The sequence below is a fragment of the Cebus imitator genome, unplaced genomic scaffold (assembly GCF_001604975.1).
Source record: "Cebus imitator isolate Cc_AM_T3 unplaced genomic scaffold, Cebus_imitator-1.0 Scaffold276, whole genome shotgun sequence".
Taxonomy (NCBI): Eukaryota; Metazoa; Chordata; class Mammalia; order Primates; family Cebidae; genus Cebus; species Cebus imitator.
Window position 1 is genome coordinate 2,903,159 of NW_016107591.1, and position 6,739 is coordinate 2,909,897.

The window sequence follows — 6,739 nt, forward strand, 5'->3', positions numbered from 1 at the left end:
AAAAAAAAAAAAAAAAAAAAAAAAAAACATTTAGAGAATTTGAATGGAGAACAACAAAATAAAAATATAGAATCTAACTACAATTTCAGAATTTCAGAAATTTTTAAAGTAATCACTAAATACAATTAAAATTCAAAAGACTATTTTAAGTACACCTAAACAGATAATTAATGAAGTGAAAAAATTATTGGTAAAGACATGCACTTAATCAGAAGACAGTAGTTTGGAAATTATAGTGTAGCATGTAAGAGAGCTGTGAGTCACAAAATAAATAATCTTTTATTTGAAACATTGTGTAGCCATTAAGGGTGCATTTATAGACATCTAGTTACCTATTTTATTTTTGAAAATACTAAAATAAACATGAAGTTTCATGGCTAAAATATAAATTTTAGTCCCAATCTAAGACTTAATCTTTACATATTCTAAATTAAGTCACTTAATATGCCTAGGCCTAAATTTCTTCGCTTGTAATAGGAGAGACTTCCTTCTAGCTCCTAAATTTTATCACCATGAGGCAAAGCATGTGCTCGTTTCTGCCGTTACAGCCAATTGCTTGATATTGTGTTTTCTATTTGCTTATAATTCAAGTGTTTACTCTGATGGAATTGAACATTTAATGCTTCAATTGAACTTGCAAGGTATAAATTATAAAAGAAAGTGAAACCACTTACTAAAACATAAGAAGAAAATGAACTATTCTTTTAGTGGCTATTTATTTGTATTACCGATAATTACTTACATGAGTAATAGTGTAAAAACACATAGTACATTAACTCTGGATGAACTAAATTTAGCAAAATCAGAATTTTGTAATCTGAAAACTGCTACTGTGCTGAAGAGAAGACGTTGCCTGGAGACGAATTACAGCGTCTGAAGCTTGATATTGTCTATAATATTGTCTCAAATGAACATTACATACCACGCTTATTATTACAGTGACGGCTTCCTGCTTTTCTGAATCAAATTAGGATTATAGCTGGAACCAAAACTAATAAAAGAGAAACCTCTCTGTTTCCATAAAATAACTACTAATGTATACTCACAAGTAATGAAAATTTTAAAAAAAATCTTAGCAAAATTTGTAAAATGTAAGCTATCAATCAATAGAAATCCAATAAAGCCCGAAGGTTCCTACCTCTTAACATACAATGGCAATAGAAAAGCTAGAAATCACTCAGCTGTCACTGCTGTAACTTTGTATATCAAGTTTTGAGTCATAGTGTTATTTTTAACCACTGTGTAAACACAAAGTTTTACTCCGGTTTTGGATTTAAGAACTAGATTTATTTTGACCTGACCTCAAGTTGAAATGTGCACTTCTACTTTAATGAAGTGGAAAATACTTAAAAAGATGATCAACTATTTATTAATTATTTCAGTTGTGCCACAGCTTTTCATAAAATTTAAGCCTGGAATAAAAGGAGAAAACAAACAAACAAATGCAACAATAAGAATATAATAATGATTTCGGGGCATTGTATGTATATTCGATTTTCCCATCTAGAACTTTCAGGTTTTGCTTTAAACATTATTAAGAGTGTGTCTTCTTGAAAGGTTGCCACTTGTCTGTGTTTCCTGCCTAGTCTATTGGTGCTGGTTTAACGAAGGTCAAAAAGGGTCCCAGGGTTTTTATACCAAAGTGGTAATAGAATCTCCAAAGAAAAACAGAAGAAAATGAAGAATTTGAGATAGGAAGTTGTGTATAAAAGAACAGATCAGTAAAACCACTGACCAAACATTAGTTTGTGTTCTACACAATAATCTGCGTATAAGCAATGCAAACTATAGTTCAAGGGTAGAATGACAAGCTGCAAAGCATCTTGGGAAAGATCCAAATGTGTTTTATAATTCTGTGACAGTTATGTATTTACTATTAAAACAAAACTCTACCAGCACAGTTATATACACAAAACTTGAGGAATATTGACTCTTCAAGAGCTTATGTTGCCTACCAGGGTAACAAATAAATTACTCATAGGATGGAAACAATTCAGTAATCATTTTAAACAAAATAGTATGTAAGAGTTAAAATAACATAGTTGATTTTAAGAATATGGCTGTCCATAATTATAATGAGAAAAATGAGTCAGGCATAGTTTATAAATGAATTTTTATAAAAAAAACAAATAATAAAGAATTTCAGATGCCTATCTTCTGGCAAATAGAGTGTTGACCCACTTATTGGTGTGTATCATGTAATTGTAGCAGATAATGTTGATGCAATGCTCTGTGTCATTTCAGCCCACCTCTGAGTTCACATATAAATAGGTGTCGTATGCCTATTCTGGAAAGCAGACAGCACCAGGTTCATTATGGCATGTGTCTGTTTTCTCAGGAAACAAAGTAATTAGTGGTGAAGAAGTGCAACTTGGAAATCTAAGAGAGGTGATTTTCTAAGGGCAACCATCAGCCAATGAGAAGCACGAGAAAGTGGATACATCTCCCAATCTTCTCATCTTAAAATGAGAATATTCTAAATAAGAACCACTCGATTTTTCAGAATATCCCTAAAAGATTTGCTCCCAAAAAATTCACAACAGCAATCCACTCATCGGCACACTTTATTTATCTAGCTCCCCACCTCCCATTTCTGCTTCTTCTCTTGTATTTCCTGAGATCACCTCTAAACAAACTACATGCACACAAATCTTTCTCCGAGGTTCTCCTTTTAGGACAAACTGAATAAGAAAGTAGAGTTTGTATACCAAGGAAGAAAATGCTTGCTTTTTGTTTGTTTTTGTCAATGCAATTAAAAGAGGGGGAAAAAGTAGAAAACCACCTTAAGTATAAATAATATCTAGACTAGAAATCTGAAGACGTTTACCAGTCCTTTTTGGCACTAAGTTACTATGCTATTTTTTTCAAGCCGTTCAACTATTTTGATAATAAATTCCTTAAAATAATAATAAAAAAGCGGGAGTGACGATAGTAAGAATAGATCATCTGTAAAATGTGCTCTACTTCAAAAAAAATTATACGCTAGAAACCCTTTTATTGAATGCCATTAGAACTTATATAGTATAGGTTAATGGAAAAGTTCCTTTAAAATGATAACCTATGAAAATGATATACCCACAACTTATCCTTATATTTTATATTTTAAATTATCCTTATACTTTAAAATATATACATGTGCATTAATTCAAAAATTTGTGTGTTGCAAAGAACTTTTTTATATTTGTTCTTTCATAAATCACACCCACAACACAGCATTTTGGTGTTAAAGTGTAAATAAAATTTTAAGATATTCTTCATAATCTCAGTGCAGAATCCTTGCTGTTTCATATTTTCTTTAATATTTTTATTTCTCAAATAATAAATTGAAAAACAATTGTTTGAGGATATTTATTGTTGAGTCATTTTTAAACCTTTAAAATATAAAAAGACAAATGTATTTTTACATATACTTTTTATTATTTTACATAGTTGATAATACAATCAATTTAATTCAGTAAAATAAATAGCAAAATACACACAACTTTCGCTATTGACTGTTGGTAAAGAAGTAGTAAGTGGGTGTCCTGAAATCCTGCTGCCTAGATGTATAATTTTAATGCATCATGCTTTTTGTCTGAAAATTTAATCCACGAAGTCAGTTATATAAGGTTTATTAAGAGAGAGATTCTGCTCTCTTAAACTTCCAAAACTCCAAGTCTTTTCCAAGGCAAATAACAGAAAATTAATATGGCTGCAGCAACCTGACAACCTGAAAAAGTATGTGAAACATCCCTGGGAGAGACCCTCAGTTGAATTTATGCTGATAAAAAGCCAAATATTCAGTCATCATTTGACATTAAAATTGCATTAATAAGAACTATTTTGACACTCATTAATAACTCATCCATTTTGGGAATCATCAAGTAGTTCAAGGTTCCAAGCATCTCATCAAGGATTTCCTTGATCATAAAGCACGGAAAACACAGAGCTCTGTGTTCTCTTCTATTTGCTTCAACCAGTGAATCCAAAAGGTCAACTCCAGTTATTGCTGTAGGGCCAATTTGAATGAAGTTTATAATTTATCTTGATGGCTATTAAGAAATAAGCCTGTTAAGCTTAACATTAAATTTTTGTAGACAGAGAGTCATAAACTGGGATAATATAGAATTACAGAATGCTACAGAAAAGATTGAGATTGGGTAATGAAACATCAAACACACAGGGGATGAGAGATTCGTTTAGCTTGCAGTTTCCAATGGGAAATCAGGAATAATATTACAGGAAGTCTCATTTAGCAAATATTTCAATTTGCTGAAGGATTATATAAGTGAAAATAGTCTAGGTTATGCTACAGTAACAATAAAGATCCAAATCACAGAGATTCAAAATCAAAACAATTTAATTCTAGTTTACTGACTATTGCAGGTTGACCTCAAGCTCTATACTACCTCATCCTAATCTGGTAACAGCCTGACAAAGCCTCTACCATCTGTAAAGTGAATGGAAGAGAATGCAGCAAATTGTGAACCAACTCGTCAAGGTTTTCAACATGTGTCACATATTTATCCCTGTATTAGCCTGTTCTCACACTGCTATAGCGGAATACCTGAAACTTGGAAAATTATAAAGAAAAGAAGTTTAATTGGTACAAGGTTCTGCAGTCTGTACAGGAGACATATCTAGGAAAGCCTCAGGAAAGTTTCAGTTACGGTGGAAGGGGAAACAGGCATGTCTTACATGTCCGGAGCAGGAGGAAGAGAGTGAAGGGGAAGATGTTACACACTTTTAAACCAGATCTCGTGAGACCTCACTCACTATTGTGAGACCTCACTCACTATGGTGAGAACAAGGGGGAAATATGCCCCCATGTTCCAATCACCTCCAGCCAATTCTCTCCTCCAACACCTGGGATTACAATTCATCATGAGATTTGGGTGGAGATGCAAACCCAAACCATATAAATCCTGTTTATATTTTATTGGCTAAAGCAAGTCATGTGGAAAAGCTAGACTTAAAGTGAACTGAGAAAGTGCTAATTTAGGGTGACTGTCCACACTGAATAATAAAATAGTGTGATGTAACGTTTTTTTGAAAACTCAAAATTAATGCAAAAATCTATGATGAACAGATATTCAAATGTTGAATAAATCTGAGATGAGTGTATAGCTCCATGTCAAGCCACATGCGAACCTGAGGCAAAAGGAATAATGACTAATCTGCCAGTCTTCAATTAAAATTAGATTTTAAAATTTTCATTTTGAAAATTAAAATTGATTATAAACATATTGAATTGAAATATCTTTTAATCTTGATTACTGAGATTTGTGGCACGGTCTTACGTTTTGTGCCTGAGGCAAGTGTTTCGTTTATTTCACTCTGTTCAAAGCCCTGTGTATTTCATGGTAGCATCACCAAGGAGATCATAGACATGGTAGTTTATAATGTGCATTCAGGCTTCATATTGTCTAAGCTCTAATTTCAATTCTATTTTTAAGGCACTTTGAATTGTTAAGGAAACTTCTCAACCAATGTCAGCCTCATTTCGCTTGCAAAACAAGGTTCCATATTCTCACACTGTTATTTATGAAGAAAAACAGAAGACATGCTCATAAATGGTTAATACATTTCTCGGACTACATAAGCAATACATACTGTACATAGCTACTCATTTTTTTAAAATAAAATAGGCTGGGGAATGTGGCTCCTGCCTGTAATCTCAGCACTTTGAGAAGCTGAGGCAAAAGGATTGCTTGAAAGAAGGAGATTGAGCCCAGCTTGGGTGACATAGTAAGATCCCTATTTAATTTTTATAAAAAGAAAAATTATATAGATTTTAAAGATATGTAGTACACTGGTAGAGAAACTTTATAAGCTAGGACATTTGAAAGTGTATGGTATGAACATAATATTAATGAAACGCTTGCACTCTTGTTGTCTTTACGATATCTGCATTTGTAACTTTGAACAAATCTTCAGAGTTCTCACAAATATAATCATAGAAAATATAAAAATGAAAATGCAAACTGGCCACTAAATTTTATCTATGTATAAAAAAGCAAAATATGAAGATGTCATGCAGACATTTCAAAGAGACACAGTGCTACTAAGAAAACAGATCTAACTGGCATTACCGAAAAATTCAAGTTGGTGAGAGAAGTATAGAAAGAATGATGATGAAAGATACTGCCTTCATCATAAGGCCAAAGGTTAAATGTCAGATAAAAACGATATTAAAAATGAAGAAATTCCATATATATATTAGACATGTAATTTAGGTAGTAAGATATGGGATGTTAAAGAAAAGAAGGGTCATTGAGAAAATATTAGCTTTATTGTTATGGAAATAAGTGATCACATTCAATACTCAAAAGAAAACTTATCTGCTCAGTCTTAATAATACCATATTTCTCAGAGAAAATGCTTTGAGAAGATCAATATGGAATGTTAAGTACTCTGTGTTTTCTACCTAACATTTCTCTCATTGGTGTATTACAAATGATCAGACTAAGCATCCCTCCAAAAGCTTCTATAACCATCTTCTGCCATATTCGTAAATATATAAGCCAAAGCCCTGTCAACTTTTACATTGAAAAGCAGTTCATCTCAGAAAGTCAATAGGCCAGGCAGAGAAGCTCAAGTAAAATGAGGGGAGGATAAAATAATAATTTTGGTAGGCAAAATAAAACAATAAGCCTTTCAAAAATCAGGGAGGCATATTTGGAGGAAATCTAACTTGTCCATTTTGTTATTAATAAAAGTTTCAATATGAAAAATAGGCCAGATGAGTCTCTAGAAGAGG

General features: G+C 32.3%; 1 long non-coding RNA gene across 1 annotated transcript in view; it reads right to left on the reverse strand.

Moving 5' to 3' along the window:
• LOC108284340 overlaps window positions 1–6,350 on the reverse strand; it is an 8,623-nt gene extending 2,273 nt beyond the window's left edge. The window contains exon 1 of the long non-coding RNA XR_001817178.2: window positions 6,341–6,350. This is a non-coding gene — a long non-coding RNA (uncharacterized LOC108284340). The remainder of the gene's footprint in view (window positions 1–6,340) is intronic.
• Between the last annotated feature and the right edge of the window lie 389 nt (window positions 6,351–6,739).